The 18,502-nt window shown below is 40.1% G+C and overlaps 1 long non-coding RNA gene across 1 annotated transcript; it reads left to right on the forward strand.

Annotated features, from left to right (window-relative positions):
* The first annotated feature begins 1,256 nt into the window (after window positions 1–1,256).
* LOC136794678 (uncharacterized) lies at window positions 1,257–11,431 on the forward strand. The gene is made up of 3 exons (XR_010841755.1): window positions 1,257–1,643; window positions 2,535–2,628; window positions 11,245–11,431. It is a non-coding gene; the product is annotated as an uncharacterized lncRNA (long non-coding RNA).
* The last annotated feature ends 7,071 nt before the right edge of the window (window positions 11,432–18,502 follow it).

An 18,502-nucleotide genomic window follows, 5' to 3' on the forward strand; every position in this document is an offset into this window, starting at 1 on the left:
TTTTTAAAAAATATATATATATATTTTCTTTCTGTACTCTGGGAGATACTCTCAAATTTACCTTTCAATCATTCTACTGCACTTAAAAAATCTCAGCAACCATATAGCCAGATTTTTGAATTCTCAGAGCTCTTTCTTATTCTTTCATGGCTCGTTTATTCATAGAATATAATTCTTGGTTCTACAGATTTTGTTTTGCTCATGTTTTTAGCTCTCTTCTGGGCCCTGAATTTTTTTTGGGGGGGTGTTGTCATTTTTTTCTGCTTGACTTTTTTCATTTACATGGCAAATATTTGTTGACATTTAATACCAAAGCAATAGAGACTGAATTGGGAGTCTGAGCAGAGAAATGGGGTGGCTGAGTGTAGGGCTTTTGAAAGGGACAGGTGGGGAGGAGGCTGCTATGCTGCGGGACATCTACACGGAATTAAATGGAGGACTCTGCTCTGTGGTGACACTGCTTAGTAGGTGCCCTAATTTCCCCCCAGATAGTGTTTAAAGTTGAGAATAACTTAAAAGAAAATGAAGAACAACTGACTTTTCGGCAGCGGCGAAATGCCTGATTGTGGCAGTCCTGCTGCCTGAAGTAGGGAAGGGTTGGGGTTAGGGTCACATATCTAATAGGCAGGCCCTCGCTTGCTCCTGGAGTTCTAAGCACTAGTTCCCACTCCTGTGCTCCTGTCACCTGCTGTCTCAGCATCTAGTCTTTCAGGTCATGCAGGTCCTTTCATCATATTCGAGGAGGTCTCTTCCTTTGTTTCCTTTCCTTGGTCACCATTCTTCCATCTACTTTATGTCTTCCAGCAATTTATTAAAGCTCTGAACCTACTGTTGGCTCAATTCTTGCTCCTTGTGGGTTTATACCTTTGAAATTATTTTACCATCTTTTCCACAGGATCTTGGGAGGGGCAGAGTTACCCCTGTGTAAGCTTGGCACCTCACCCTGAAAGGTCCAACTTTATGCTGATGTTAATTTCGCGTAGAGATGATGCTCTGGTTTTTCTATTGATTATGGATGTGAAGAGACTTTGAGTTTACTTTCAGATGCTCTAAGGCTGGAAGGAAACTTGGACTTTAATAAATAAATCCCATCCACCTCTTACTTTCTAGATCAGTCATGGTTCAATCCGAGAAGCATGACCACTAGGTATTTATTTATTTATTATAGGAATTTGACCTCACACAATTGTGGGAGGTGACCAGAATTTCTCCCTGTGGCTTTTGTCTTTGATCCTGGGATTTGAATTCTGCAGAGTGGGCAGGAGAGATACATGTAACGCAGGGGAGAGTCAGGACAAGATGGAACCCAGAAGCACGAGCTGGAGCCCATGAGGAGGGACCAAAACCTGTGTCTGTTCTTGCTGCCTTTGACCTTGATGGTGTGGATGTTCTGCTGAAGAAGCTGGTGCCCTTCATGACAGAGGTCAACACACGTGTAGTCCAGGACATGGAGAAGCTGAGTGAGGATCTGAAGGAAGATAGAGGAGCTTCAGAACTGACCTCTGCCCACACCAACAAACTGATGCAGCAGATAAACTTCCTGGTCCCCTGCACCGACCCGCCCAGCATAGGAACAAATATGGAGGCTTCTTTACTGCCACCCTCCCAATTCTGCAGAGCCGCCCCAGATGGGAACTTACCGGGTAAGGAATTTTAGGAACCACTTCCGTTTGTCAAGTTGATACACTGCAAAGCCACCACACTTTCAGATTCGAAAAATTCAGCTCAGAGAGATGATGTGAATTATTCAAAGCTCAATAACTATTTTTAGTGGTAGAACTTGGACTAGAAACAGGTCTCTTGATTATCAATTCAAATACCTTTTAAAAAGTTTCCCCCCTTATTATAGATAAAATACATTCTTATTAAAAAATTAAAGAACAGAAAAATTGGGTAAGATAAAAGATCACCCATAGCTCCATCATTTAAACTCAATCATTGTTAATATTTTAGTGTATTTCCTTTTATTCGTTTTCCTTGCATATCAGCCTGTATTTCCAGAATTACACTATACATACATATATAAATATTTGCTTATGCATTAAAATCTTTATCACCATCATAAAAAATAATTTCCTTAACTATCTGTCTAAAAATAGACATTAAGGCTATTTCTATTTTTCTTGCTACTACAAATAATACTGAGTATACAAAAAATGCTGAGTATCATTGTTTATATATACTTTTATTTCCATGTTATCATTATGAGAGAATCTTAAAACTGAAAGCAAATACTCTGATATTGCTTTCATCATAGATTATACCAATTTACCAGAATACTTGTCTTCCTAAACATTTGACAGCATTGGATGTCATCTTTTAAATATCTTTGTTATCAAATTTTACCTTGTCATTGTTTCCATTTGTATTGCTTTGGTTACTTGAGAGGGTGAAAATTTCACCTGAGTTTTTAAAGCATTTGTATTTGATTTTGGTGAATTGTTTGTCTATCCATTTGTCAATTGAGGATCTTAATTTTTTTGTATTGTCTTTAACTATATTAAATATATTAACTCCTTGTTATTTTGTTACAGATATATATTGTTTTCCCTGAGTAATTTGGTGCCCTTAGTCATAACCATAACAGAACAACGCACCCCTGGGAACAGAAGCACAGCCATGTGGAAGGTAGGGAACGAGCTGACATTTAGGAATATTCGGGTCAAGTGTTCTGATTGGTGTTTGTTGAGGCTGCTGTTGTGAAGCCCAGATGAGTCATTAGGGGTCAAAGGTAACCCCTGAGCAGATTAGCAAGGCCAGGTGGGGACCAGGGAGAGTACAGAGGGTGGTGAAGGGTACAGGCTCTGGGGTGCCCTTCAAATCAGGAAAAGTGTCTGGTGAGGTGTATGTGATGGGAACAGTTGGAGAAAGTGACTCTGACATCTTAGAGTTTATAGGCAAGGACTGTCCTCAGACTTTGGAGAAAGCTTATTTGAAAAAGTTCAGATGACAGATGGAGGCAATTCCATTCCCTAGGATGAAGGAAGCTGCTCAGAAACAAAATTATGACAACTGCATATAAGAGGATCCTAAAAATTTAAACTTGGAGGAAGCAGCCGAAATATTTTGCTTTTCAGTGTATGGAGAGCAGTGGGAAATATGTTCGGATAGGGATTTTATTCCCAGATGACCAAGGAATTCTCTACACATTGAATGGGAATTTGTATCCTCACCTACATAGCTTGTATATTTCACATAGCTCATATGTTTTGCAAATACACCTTTTAAGACATAAAACATAAATGATTAAGGTGAGGGTATTCCCTTACCCTATCTGAAGAAGGCTTTATTTGTCTTGGAGAGGACTGTTGAGGAAAGAGGTTCTGACCAGATTTGAAGTGTTCGAGGAGTAGACAGGATAAGAAAGGGGATTTTACTAAATGTAGCTGTAGACTATGTAAATTTCCTTTAATGTTCCAATAGAAATGAGTAAATAGTGGTATCTCCTCTTGTGTTTTTATTGTCTGTTGAAGCGTATCTTTCAGTAAAGAGATCCCAAACTGAACCATCTGTGTCACAGTTCATAAAGGTTGCGTCTTTTTTCAATACACTTTTGGGACTTATTTTTAGAAAAAGAAACAAAAGCAAATTCCAAAAGTTTTCATTATATATGTTAAATAGGATTAGAAAGAAAAATTATGTTTTATCTTGAGATGAAAAGCATGGATATTAATCTGAATTTTGCCTTCAACCTCGGTGTATAGAAAAGTAAGACGCGGTAGAATACAGCTTTGTACTTTTTTTTAATGTATATATTTGGCTGCACTGGTTCTTCGTTGTGGTGTGTGGGATCTTTTATTTGTGGCCTGTGGGATCTGACCAGGGATCAAATGCAAGCCCCCTGAGTTGGGAGCGCAGAGTCTTAACCTCTGGACTGCCAAGGAAGTCCCTATAGTTTTTTTTTTTTTTTAAATCTTTATTGGGGTATAATTGCTTTACAATGGTGTGTTAGTTTCTGCTTTATAACAAAGTGAATCAGCTATACATATACACATGTTCCCATATCTCTTCCCCCTTGCATCTCCCTCCCACCCTCCCTATCCCACCCCTCTAGGTGGTCACAAAGCAGCAAGCTGATCTCCCTGTGCCATGCAGCTGCTTCCCACTAGCTATCTATTTTACATTTGGTAGTGTATATATGTCCATGTCACTCTCTCACTTCGTCCCAGCTTACCCTTCCCCCTCCCCGTGTCCTCAAGTCCATTCTCTACGTCTGCACCTTTATACCTGTCCTGCCCCTAGGTTCTTCAGAACCATTTTCTTTTTTTTTTTTTTAGATTCCATATATGTGTGTTAGCATATGGTATTTGTTTTTCTCTTTCTGACTTACTTTTCACTCTGTATGACAGACTCTAGGTCCATCCACCTCACTACAAATAACTCTTGAAGGGCTTTGTGTATTTGCTTATTTGTGCCTCATTTCATTTCATAAAGAGGTTGAGCCTTCCTGTCTTTGCCCTGCTGCTTCCTTCGCTGTGAATAATTCCCTTCCTTCTCTTCTCCATCTGGTGAACTCCTACACATAATCTAAGAGCCAACTCACTTATTACCTGGTCTATGAAGTCTTCCCCAGTTCACCTGAGGAGAATGAACTCCACCCTTCCTAATGTGTGGCTGTTGCATTGGACTGTTAATAGCTTTTACTAGATTACAAACGCTCTGAGGCCTCATTTATCTCTATATCCCCAGCATCTAGCATAGAGCCTGCAGAGTACATGAGGGACTGAAGCATGAAGCGCAGATGAATGGACGGTCTCTTCCTCTGTGTTTCAACGTGGAGGGACTTAGAGTAACACTCTGGCCTCCCCTCACCCTGCTCCCTGCCTCACGCCTCCTGTGGGAGGAGGATGACCCCTCTGATGGGCTTGGGCTCCTCGGTCAGCCTATTTTGCAGGCAATCGGCCTTGACTGGGTGGAGAATTTTAATTCTGGGGTGGAGTATGAGGAAGTTCAGTGTGGCCCTGAATCTGAACCAGCTGCTATCTGTAATAAGTCTGATGAATTGATCTGCATCTGGCTGATTCCCCGTGTCTCTCACCGTTGGTTACTGACTCAGGAGTGGGGGAGATGCATTATCTATTGCTCCCCTGCTAAGCCCCCAACATCTGACATTTGTACAGTGCTTTTCAGTTTACAAAGCACTTCCATATCCATTATTTCAAGGGCTGTAAATGAGGTAATGAAGGGCTATGGGAGTTTTGGGAAGGAGTGATTCATTTCAGTTGGGGAAGCCACGTGGAGCTGCCTGTTTGTGAGCCTTGCTCAGCACAGATGTTGGGCTGGAAGGTTCCTAAACTCTGCCCCTCCCAAGCCCTTACAAAAAGAAGGGAACCGGCAGAGGCCATTAGCCCATTTCCAGAATTTGCCTCATCGAACACCTAGCTTGCTTTTCTGGTCCACTGCCTACCTAGTGCATCTTCCCCTGATTTATGACTTCTATTGGTTATGTGCTGGCATTTCTGATTCTTCCCTCAGGAAGTCCTGGCTTTGTCAACCTCTTTGGACATGCTATTGTGACATGACCTGGCATCCTCTGTGGGTCAGGACCTGACGATAACTCTCTGGATCGTGCTCTGTGACTAACGTTCCTTTCCTCTATTCACACCCTCCCAAAACACACCGTAAATCAGCTGACACCAGACACCTTTGTGCTCTAATAGACTATCATCTTTGGACTTAATAACCTTAAGGCAACTGGGTCTCTTTGCTCCGTCACAGCGAAGGCTTCATGACGTCAGAGGTATTGTCACACCTGGTGACTTCGTAGTCACCCTCAGTTTCCTTAGGATATGGGTCCACCAGTAGACACTGCATTGATGTGGATGTGCTAAAAGGTATTCTGGAACAAACAGCTTCCGTAAAATTGCCAACTTCTAATTGACATTGTTTTTCAAAGTGTTAGAGTACAAATTGAATTTCAAGGCAAAGGGAAAAAATTAGAATTGGAAGTCAAGAAAGGGAATTTGCTAGCAGAAATGAAGCAAGTCAATCTAATTTCGAAGCCTGTCCTTAATCAAGGGTAAAATAATAAACAGCATTTGTGAAAAAAGAGAATCTAATATTTTTAAAAGGAGTTCAACATCTAAGGGATGATAAATGGCACTTGAGAGGAAATGCTGCATTAGATAAATTCTATCTTGACACTGACCCCTTTTACACGCCTGTAGAGCTTGTCTTGTACATCTGTTGTAGCCCACATACCAGTCTGTCCCTGGTAGTAACTGAAGGGTTATTTTGCTGAGACAAAAATCTGTTTGACTTAGAAGCTAGGAGAAAGGAGAGGGAAGCTCAGAGATTGGAATCCAAATGAGTAATAGAAGAATTTCAAATGCCACCACGATGGGGAAAAGATGAACAAGTCTGTGATCATTGACACCTCTTCTTACATTCAATTCTGTTCTATATGATCTTCCCCCCAAAATTCTTATTTAAAAAATTCTGGAAAAGTTTAAAAAATAAAACTTGAATTTGCTGTACCAGCAACTATTTGCATGGCATTTATACTGCATTAGGTATTATAAGTAATCTACAGATGATTTAAAGTTTACAAGAGGATGTGTATAGGTTATATGCAAATACTATGCCATTCAACATAAGAGATTTGAGCATCCTGGGATTTTGGTACCCATGCGGGTCCTAGAATCGATTCCCCACAATTCCCCACAGTTGCCAAGGGGCAACTCTATACATCCTCCCGAAGGTGATGCTATAAATTGAAACATGATCAAATCTGGAGATAGTCGAATCGAGGGGGCGTCTTTATACTATTACTGGGATCAGGGAAATGGAGAGAGAGAGGAAGTGAGCGAAAAGGCTCAGTCTAACCATTAGGGATACATCCCAAAACAAAACAGGCAAAAAGTGCTGCCCTTGTGGAGCTTACAGTGTGGAGGAGAAAAATACAACAAATAAAACAAACAAGTATTTTATGGTGTTCTAGAAGGATAAATGCTACGGAGTAAACCAGGGCAAGGAAGGGGATGACAGTGTGGGAGCTGAGGGATGCCGTTTTCAATAGGGTGATGAGGGAAGGAGTCATGGAGAAGGTGATGTTTTAGTGAATACTGGAAGGACATAAGGAAGCAAGCTATGCAAATAATGACAGAGAGCACATTCTATGAAGAGGGAGTAGCAGGTGCAAAGACTGAGGTCGGAGGCTGCATGGCTTGTTTAAGAAACAGCAAGGGGACCAGCATGCCTGAAAGTGAATGAACAAGGGAAAGCATAGCAGGAATTGGGTTAGAGAGGTAATAAGCAGCTGGATGAAGGAGCGTTCAATTTTATCCAATTCTTTTTCTGCACCTGTGAAATGATTATGTGATTTTTCTCCTTTGATTTCTTAATGTAGAGGATTATGTTTTTATATTTGTCTATGTTAAATGTCCTTACCTTCCTGGGCTAAGCTAAATTTGATCATGATATGTGACTTTTTTATAATCTAAATTTAGTTTGGTAATTTTTTCCCCAGGACGTTTGCATCTATGTTCTTCAGTGAGTCTGACCTGTAATTTTATTTTTAATACTGCCAAAGTCATACTCTCCCTCATGGAATAAGTTGGAAAGTGTTCCCTCATTTTTCACAGAAATTATTTGCTTGGATTTACTCCTGTGTTTGTCAATTTCCTTGTTTTCATTTCCTTGCATCTCACACCTCCTTCCTAGGGTTACTTTCTTTCTTCCTAGAATACATAGTTTAGGGGTCCCTTTAGTAAAACACTGCTGTTATGAAGTATCACACTTTTATTTATTTGAAAATGTCTTAATTTCACTTTCATTTTTGAAAGATAGTTTTGCTGGGTATATAGTCCTCAGTTGACAGTTATTTTTTTCTCAGCACTTTGAAGATAGTATCAAACTTTAAATATGACACAATTCCAATTTTGTAAACAGACTGGGAGTAAACACACAGTCATGAGCATAGCACCCACATAATTGAAGTTATCTGTCTGTCCCTCCTCAATCCTACTACCTTACCTCCCCAACCAGAAGGCAACTCTCTTGAATCTTGTGTTTACCATTCCCTTACTTTTTAAAAAAAGTTGTAGAACTAAGATCAAACAACTATGAGAATTATGGTAACAGAACAGAATATAGGTATTATTACATGTATTTCCACTGGAAAGAAAAATAATATAGCCAACAAAAGTAAGAAGATGAAAGGAAATATGAGAATGCCATTTTCCTTAACTTTCATCAGAGACAGTATTGCTTTTGTCTAAAATTAAATCATATCTAGATCTTAAATGAAATGACTCCAACCTCTTTTTTCCTTAAACTTTTTTCCTTATGATTTCATAAAATATCCCTAGTGGTGAAAAATATTTATCTAAACTTCAGCAATTCCTTACATTTCACTTTATTTTCTATTCTTTCTCTAAAATTAAAGTAAAATTAAATGTAATGCTTTTTAGTAAAAGTAGAACTTATGACCCTATTTTTATGAAAATATTTCTTCTATTTAGTTTATATATGATGGAGAGCTGCCTGGAATGATGTGCACTTTCATATTAATATTGATTTATTTCATATAGTGGTGTTTGGGTTAAAATATAACTATCTTTGTATGTTCTGCATTTCATGAATTCTTTGCTACTTGTATGTGTCATTTAAAAAGTCATTTTAAAAAAAAGCAGCATCAGCAACTTCACAGGGCATTGCAGATTTAGATGAACTCCTCCTCCTTGTCTACTGTACTCATGGCCTTATCCCTCAGCTTCACTTCTTTTCTTACTTTGGAGATGAGTCATTGCATGCACAGCTAATTATATCTGTAGAATTTCATATCCTCTGGGTTCTGCCCTGCAGTGTTGCTATAGACAGAATGTTTGTGACCCTGGAAATTCATATGTTGAAACCTTGACCCCCAATGTGATGGTGTTATTTGTTGGGGCCTTTGGGAGGTGATTAGGTCATGAGAGTGGAACCCTCATGAATGGCATTAATGCCCTTTATAAAAGAGACTCCAGAGAAATCCCTCACCCCTCCCGTCATGTGAGGACACAGTGGCTGGCTATGAACAAGGAAGTGGGCTCTCACCAGACACTGAATCTGACAGTACCTTGATCTTGGACTTCCCAGACTCCAGAATACAGAAATAAATGTCTGTTGTTCACAGGCCACCCAATCTGTGGTATTTTTGTTATAGTAGCCTGAATGGATGGAGGCAGGTGTCTAGTTTGCCCTAAGCTGGCCTTCAGGCTGCCATTTTCTTAATGTTGGAGTTTTACATTGTTTCTGTTGAGGTTGGTGATTTTAACCTGCCATCATTGTTCTTCTACACAAATCTTTGTTCATAACTTTGATTAGATCTTGGAATAAAATCTTAGAAGTAGGGTCAAAGCATACGACTTTTTAAAAAAATGCTCAGGATTTTATACAGCCAAATTGATTTTCAGAAAGGCTATACTGGGGGTAGAGTCAAGATGGCATACTAGGAGGATGAGGAATTAGCATCTCCTCACAATTAGGGCACCTATAGGCACCGGTGGGGGACCACGGGAGGAACCCCCAGCCACCAGGTAGGACGTGGGGTGTGGGGGGAGTGAGGGGGGAGGAGAAGTGGAGGCGGGATGGGACAGGTGCCCTGAGGGGCAGCTGGGGGAGGGGAAGGGACCCTACGCCCGGAGGGGGAAATTGGGGGACGATTGGGAGGGCAGAGAATCAAAAGGGAGCGTGGCCAGGTTTCTCCTGCCCACTTGGGCTCCCAGGAACCTGCTGAGATCCCAGGTCTGATCCTCAGCCCACCTAGGCCCCCTCCAGCCGCGTGGGTCCTGAGGGAGTGGGAGGGAGGGAAGAGGGAGCAAAAGTGAAGACCGGACCTATGGGACCAGCACCCCTGAGGGGTGACTGGGGGAGGGGAGGAGTTCCTACACCCAGCGGGACCCACCCTCGGTTAGCGGTCCAGTGGGGATGGGGGAGACCCTGTGGGTGATGGGGAAGGGGCACGAAGGAACAGAAGGGAACACGGCCAGTGCTTTCCCTGTCCACTTAGACACTGGGGAGCCTGTTGGGCCCCCAGGCCTAATCCTGTGCCCTTGGAACCTCCCTCCTGCCGTGCAGAACCCAAGCCCCGCCCCTACACCCACACCCAGGGCCCCACCTCTATACTCGGAGATCCCCTCTGAGACCCCCTCCAAGGCGCTCGGCCTAAACCCCACCCACACAACCTCGCTCAGGGCCCCACCTCCAAACTCCAGAGATCCACACTCCAGAGACCCTCCTTTTGACTTGCTGCCTCTCTCCTTCCATGCAGGTCCTAAGCTGAGGCCCCGCCCCACACTCAAATGTCACCCCCCCACCCTCCTAGGTCCCGCCCAACCCTAAGCCCCGCCCCTGCCTAATTTCCACCCCTGCCTAAACTCCATCTCCATAGCCAAGGCTTTCTTTTTTTTCTTTTTTCCTCTTTTAGATTGGGGTTCTGTTTTACCTTGTTGATTCATTGTTGTTCATTCTTTTTGTTTGTTTGTTTGTTTGTTTGCTATTTTTTGCGGTACGCGGGCCCCTCACTGTTGTGGCCTCTCCCGTTGTGGAGCACAGGCTCTGGACGTGCAGGCTCAGTGGCAATGGCTCACGGGCCCAGCCGCTCTGCGGCATGTGGGATCTTCCCGGACCGGGGCATGAACCCGTGTCCCCTGCATCGGCAGGCGGACTCTCAACCACTGCGCCACCAGGGAAACCCTGTTGATTCTTTTATATTTTTATTTTCCCTAATAAATCTTATATTTTTCTAATTTTATTTTATTCTTTATATTTTGTTACTGTTCTCTCCTTTTGGCTTGTCCCCCACACCCTTTTTTTCTTCTTTTTTCTGTTGTGGTTTTATTTTACCTTGTTTCAGTTGTTTCAATCAATTGTACTTTTATTTTTCCTAATATATATATATATATATTTATATTTATTTATTTATTTATTTTTTGCGGTATGTGGGCCTCTCAATTCTGTGGCCTCTCCCATTGCAGAGCACAGGCTCCGGATGCGCAGGCTCAGTGGCCATGGCTCACAGGCCTAGCCGCTCTGCGGTATATGGGATCCTCCCAGACCGGGACACAAACCCGTGTCCACACGAACCTGTGTCCCCTGCATTGGCAGGCCAACTCTCAACCACTGTGCCACCAGGGAAGCCCCCTAATATATTTTTTATCTTTCTAATTTTATTTTGTTTTTTATTCTTTGATATTGTACTGTTCCTTTTTTCTTTCTTTCTTTCTTTTCTTTCTTTTTTTTTTTTTTAACCATGCCACGAAGTTTGCAGGATCTCAGTTCCCAGGCTGGAAGTCGGACTTGAGCTCCTATGGTGGGAGCTCCGAGTCCAAACCACTGGACTAACAGAGAACCTCAGACTCCAGGGAATATTAATCACAGTGAGGCCTCCCGGAGGTCCTCATCTCAGCACCAAGACCCGGCTGTATCCAACAGCCTGCAAACTCCAATGCTGGACATCTCAGGCCAAACAACCAGTAAGACAGGAATACAGCACCACACATAAAAAAAAAAAAAAAAAAAATGAAACGACAAAAAAATATGTTACAGACAAAGGAGCAAGGTAAAAACCTACAAGACCAAATAAATGAAGATGAAATAAGCAACCTACCTGAAAAAGAATTCAGAGTAATGATAGTAAAGATGATCCAAAATCTCAGAAACAGAAAGGAGAAAATACAAGAAACATTTAACAAGGATCTAGAAGAACTAAAGAGCAAACAAACAGTAATGAACAACACAATTACTGAAATTAAAAATACTCTAGAAGGAATCAATAGCAGAATAACTGAGGCAGGAGAACGGATAAGTGAGCTGGAAAATAGAATGGTGGAAATAACTGCCAGGGAGCAGAATAAAGAAAAAAGAGTGAAAAGAATTGAGGACAGTCTCAGAGACTTCTGAGACAACATTACACACACCAATATTCGAATTATAAGGGTCCCAGAAGAAGAAGAGAAAAAGAAAGGACCAGAGAAAATATTTGAAGAGATTATAGTCGAAAACTTCCCTAACATGGGAAATGAAATAGTCAATCAAGTCCAGGAAGCACAGAGAGTCCCATACAGGATAAACCCAAAGAGAAGCACACTGAGACATATATTAATCAAACTATCAAAAATTAAATACAAAGAAAAATATTAAAAGCAGCAAGGGAAAAATAACAAATAACATACAAGGGAATCCCCATAAGGTTAACAGCTGATTTTTCAAGCCAGAAACTCTGCAAGCCAGCAGAAACTCTGCAAGCCAGAAGGGAGCAGCAGGACATATTTAAAGTGATGAAAGGGAAAACTTTACAACCAAGGTTACTCTACCCAGCAAGGATCTCATTCAGATTCAACAGAGAAATTAAAACCTTTACAGACAAGCAAAAGCTAAGAGAACTCAGCACTACCAAACCAGCTTTACAACAAATGCTAAAGGAACTTCTCTAGGTAGGAAACACAAGAGCAGGAAAAGACCTACAAAAACAAACCCAAAACAATTAAGAAAATGGTAATAGGAATATACATATCGATAATTACCTTAAATGTAAGTGGATTAATGCTCCAACCAAAAGACATAGACTGGCTGAATGGATGGATACAAGACCATACAAGACTGGACACAAGACCTGTATATATATGCTGTCTACAAGAGACCCACTTCAGACCTAGGTACACATACAGACTGAAAGTGAGGGGATGGAAAAAGATATTCCATGAAAATGGAAACCAGAGGAAAGCTGGAGTAGTAATTCTCCTATCAGACAAAATAGACTTTAAAATAAAGACTGTTGCAAGAGACAAAGAAGGACACTACATAATGATCAAGGGATCAATCCAAGAAGAAGATATAACAATTGTAAATATTTATGCACCCAACATAGGAGCACCTCAATACATAACGCAAATGTGAACAGCCATAAAAGGGGAAATTGACAGTAACACAATAATTGTAGGGGACTTTAACACCCCACTTTCACCAATGGACAGATCATCCAAAATGAAAATAAATAAGGAAACACAAGCTTTAAATGACTCATTAAATAAGATGGACTTAATTGATATTTATAGGTCATTCCATCCAAAAACAATAGAATATGCACTTCTCAAGTGGTCATGGAACATTCTCGAGGATAGACCATATCTTGGGTCACTAATCAAACCTTGGTAAATTTGGGAAAATTGAAATCGTATGAAGTATCTTTTCCAACCACAACACTATGAGACTAGTTATCAATTACAGGAAAAAAATCTGTAAAAAATATAAACACATGGAGGCTAAACAATACACTACTAAATAAACAAGAGATCCCTGAAGAAATCAAAAAGGAAATAAAAAATACCTAGAAATAAATGACAATGAGAACACAACCACCCAAAAGCAGTTCTAAGAGGGAAGTTTATAGCAATACAATCCTACCTCAAGAAACAAGACAAATCTCAAATAAAAAGCCTAACCTTATACCTAAAGCAATTAGAGGAAGAACAAAAACCCCCAAAGTTAGCAGAAGAAAAAATCATAAAGATCAGATCAGAAATAAATGAAAAAGAAATGAAGGAAACAATAGCAAAGATCAATAAAGCTAAAAGCTGGTTCTTTGAGAAGATAAACAAAATCAATAAACCATTAGCCAGACTCATCAAGAAAAGAAGGGAGAAGACTCAAATCAACAGAATTAGAAATGAGAAAGGAGAAGTAACAACTGACACTGCAGAAATACAAAGGATCATGAGAGATTACTACAAGCAACTCTATGCCTATAAAATGGACAGCCTGGAAGAAATGGACAAATTCTTAGAAAAGCACAACCTTCTGAGACTGAACCAGGAAGAAATAGAAAATATAAACAGACCAATCACAAGCACTGAAATTGAAACTGTGATTAAAAATCTTCCAACAAACAAAAGCCCAGGACCAGATGGCTTCACAGGCGAATTCTATCAATCATTTACAGAAGAGCTAACACCCATCCTTCTCAAACTCTTCCAAAATATAGCAGAGGGAGGAACACAGCCAAATTCATTCTATGAGGCCACCATCACCCTGATACCAAAACCAGACAAAGATATCACAAAACGAGAAAACTACAGGCCAATACCTCTGATGAACATAGATGCAAAAATCCTCAACAAAATACTAGCAAACAGAATCCAACAGCACATTAAAAGGATCATACACCATGATCAAGTGTGGTTTATCTCAGGAATGCAAGGATTCTTCAATATATGTAAATCAATCAATGTGATAAACCATATTAACAAATTGAAGGAGAAAAACCATATGATCATCTCAATAGATGCAGAAAAAGCTTTCGACAAAACTTAACACCTATTTATGATAAAAACCCTCCAGAAAGTAGGCAAAGAAGGAACTTACCTCAACATAATAAAGGCCATATATGACAAACCCACAGCCAGCATTGTTCTCAATGCTGAAAAACTGAAATCATTTCCACTAAGATCAGGAACAAGACAAGGTTGTCCACTCTCACCACTATTATTCAACATAGTTCTGGAAGTTTTAGCCACAACAGTCAGAGAAGAAAAAGAAATAAAAGGAATCCAAAATGGAAAAGAAGACGTAAAGCTGTCACTGTTTGCAGATGACATGATACCATACAAAGAGAATCCTAAAGATGCTACCAGAAAACTACTAGAGCTAATCAATGAATTTGGTAAAGTAGCAGGATACAAAATTAATGCACAGGGGCTTCCCTGGTGGCGCAGTGGTTGGGGGTCCGCCTGCTGATACAGGGGACACAGGTTTGTGCCCTAGTCCGGAAATATCCCGCATGCCGCGGAGCAGCTGGGCCCTTGGGCCATGGCCGCTGGGCCTGCGCGTCTGGAGCCTGTGCTCCACGGTAGGAGAGGCCACAGCAGTGAGAGGCCCGCGTACCGCAAAAAAAAAATTTTTTAAATTAATGCACACAAATCTACTGCATTCCTATACACTAATGATGAAAAACCTGAAAGAGAAATTAAGGAAACACTCCCATTTACCATTGCAACAAAAAGAATAAAATACCTAAGAATAAACCTACCTAAGGAGACAAAAGACCTGTATGCAGAAAACTATAAGACACTGATTAAAGAAATTAAAGATGATACAAACAGATGGAGAGATATACCATGTTCTTGGATTGGAAGAATCAACATTGTGAAAATGACTCTACTACCCAAAGCAATCTACAGATTCAGTGCAATCCCTATCAAACTACCAATGGCATTTTTCACAGAACTAGAACAAAAAAATCACACAATTTGTATGGAAACACAAAAGACCCCGAACAGGCAAAGCAATCTTGAGAAAGAAAAACAGAGCTGGAGGAATCAGGCTCCTGGACTTCAGCCTATACTACAAAGCTACAGTAATCAAGACAGTACTGGCACAAAAACAGAAATAAAGATCAATGGAACAGGATAGAAAGCCCAGAAATAAACCCATGCACATATGGTCACCTTATCTTTGATAAAGGAGGCAAGAGTATACAATGGAGGAAAGACAGCCTCTTCAATAAGTGGTGCTGGGAGAACTGGACAGCCACATATAAAAGAATGAAATCAAAACACTTCCTAATACCATACATAAAAATAAACTCAAAATGGATTAAAGACCTAAATGTAAGGCCAGACATGGTAAAACTCTTAGAGGAAAACATAGGCAGAATACTCTATGATATAAATCACAGCAAGATCCTTTTTGACCCACCTCCTAGAGAAATGGAAAGAAAAACAAAAATAAACAAATGGGACCTAATGAAACTTTAAAGCCTTTGCATAGCAAAGGAAAACATAAACAAGATGAAAAGACAGTCCTCAGAATCGGAGAAAATATTTGCAAATGAAGCAACTGACAAAGGATTAATCTCCAAAATTTACAAGCAGCTCATGCAGCTCAGTATCAAAAAAACAAACAACCCAATCCCAAAATGGGCAGAAGACCTAAACAGACATTTCTCCAAAGAAGATATACAGATTGCCAATAAACACATGAAAAGATGCTCAACATCACTAATCATTAGTGAATTGCAAATCAAAACTACAGTGAGGTATCACCTCACACAGGTCAGAATGGCCATCATCAAAAAATCTAGAAACAATAAATGCTGGAGAGGGTGTGGAGAAAAGGGAACCCTCTTGCACTGTTGGTGGGAATGTAAATGGATACAGCCACTATGGAGAACAGTATGGAGGTGCCTTAGAAAACTAAAAATAGAACTACCATATGACCCAGCAATCCCACTACTGGGCATATACCCTGAGAAAACCATAATTCAAAAAGAGTCATGTATCACAATATTCATTTCAGCACTATTTACAATGACTAGGACAGGGAAGCAACCTAAGTGTCCATCGACAGACGAATGGATAAAGAAGATGTGGCACATATATACAATGGAATATTACTGAGCCATAAAAGGAAACAAAATTGAATTATTTGTTGTGAGGTGGATGGACCTAGAGTCTGTCATACAGAGTGAAGTAACTCAGAAAGAGAAAAACAAATATCGTATGCTAACACATATATGGAATCTAAAAAAAAAAAAAAAAGTGGTTCTAAAGAACCTAGGGGCAGGACAGGAATAAAGACGCAGACGTAGAGAATGGTGTTGAGGACATGGGGAGGGGGAAGGTTAAGCTGGGCTGAAGTGAAACAGTGGCATGGACATATATACACTACCAAATGTAAAATAGATAGCTAGTGGGAAGCAGCCACATAGCACAGGGAGGTCAGCTTGGTGCTTTGTGACCACCTAGAGGGGTAGGATAGGGAGGGTGGGAGGGAGATACAAGGGGGAGGGGATATGGGGATATACGTATGCATATAGATGATTCACTTTGTTATACAGCAGAAACTAACACACCATTGTAAAGCAGTTATACTCCAATAAAGATGTTTAAAAAAATAAAGGCTATACTTTTTGATGCTTTCACTGGATGTATTTATAGAAGTGCCTCTTCCATAACTCTCTTGCCAACAGGAATCAGTTTTTTGTTTGACATCTGTGCCCATTTGATAAGCAAACGTGATATTTAATTGCTGTTTTAATTAGCATTTTTATTATTAGTGAGGTTGAATGTTTTTCATATGAGGATCGAAGTTTTCAAATTTCCGTGTAATTTTATAAGTGGGCAGACAACACCATCATATTTATTTTCTAGTACTGTAATTTGAGTGAGAGTGTTGCAAGTGGGTGGCTGGAGGAGCCTGATGTCAGGAATACCAAAAGGAGACTTCGGTGATTGTCTGCTGATGAAAGATGAGGGCCTAAACCAGGCAGGGAAGCAGGAGATCTGAAATCATTCCATCTCCACCTCTGACTTTTCAGGCTTCCCAATTCCCTGTTACATTTTCCACTTTGAAAAATTAGCACAGCAGTAATGTTTTGACCCAATTAATCTCACGATGCTCCCAATCTATTTAAATTTGGGGGGAGATCTTATAATTCTCACGAGAGATCCATTTCTTCACTTCCCAGCTAGAGAATCAGTAATTCGGAAAGGAGCTTGCCTGCAAGATGATGAATTTTGTCCCCTATGATTCCTACACTGGGAAAATGGAAAGGGGTTCTGTGGATGCAAACACACTAAAGAAATACATTGATCTGCTACTGGCTTTTGCTAGTATTGGTTAGTCTCCTGGCTTTGACTTTAAAAGTCCTTACATGTTACACTTTTAAAACAGAGAAATGAAACATACGTAGTCAGGTTTTAGCCAAAGCAAACCCTGATGAAAAAAATGACCAGCCCTCTGTAATTCTGAGCTGAATTGTAAATCTTTGTTCTCTGCAGACTTCAGATAAAAGGATTCATGTGGGTTGGTAGATAGAGTGGTTTTAATTTGGATCAACTGGACTTACTGCTGGATTTTACACCAGCCATGCTGAGAGGCAGGGTCTTTGTTTTCAGCAGTTATCAAACTAAGCCTAATTAAACTTGCTTGGCTTTGATGTGCTGTAATGTTTTCCATAATTTTATATTCTGAACCATTTTCATAAGTCCTTGTTTGAAATCAAGGATAGACTATGGATTCATTTTACATCTGCCATGCCGTGATTTCATATGTATCTAATCAGGTTTTAAGATGCTTACTCTGCATTGTTAGACTTCAACATTCTTCTTCTTGTGTTTTTGCAATTTGGATGCTTGGAATTGTTTTTAAATAAAATATGCTAATATATTAAATACAATAGATATGTGTGGAAGCAAAGTGCAAAGACTTTGAATCCTACCAATTAAATAAAGATCTTAAACCATAGAATACACTCTTCCATCTTGTAAAATGCAATTGATTTCCCTTTTTATTGTGTTGTTTCTTAAGGGGACTCTTTTTTTAAAAAAAAGCTCATTTGGCCCAGTTGACTCCCTGTATATTTCTTTTGTGTAGATGAGTTAAACAAGGTACTTCATTGTCTGTTTTGTATTCACATGTTGTTCATTACCCACTTAGTGGTGCTTCCATTAGATCTCTCTTGCTTTATGGGTGCTAGCGTAGAAGATGAGTGTTTTTTTAGAGAGAATTTTTCTTCACCATC

This window comes from Kogia breviceps, chromosome 8, assembly GCF_026419965.1.
Source record: "Kogia breviceps isolate mKogBre1 chromosome 8, mKogBre1 haplotype 1, whole genome shotgun sequence".
NCBI lineage: Eukaryota > Metazoa > Chordata > Mammalia > Artiodactyla > Physeteridae > Kogia > Kogia breviceps.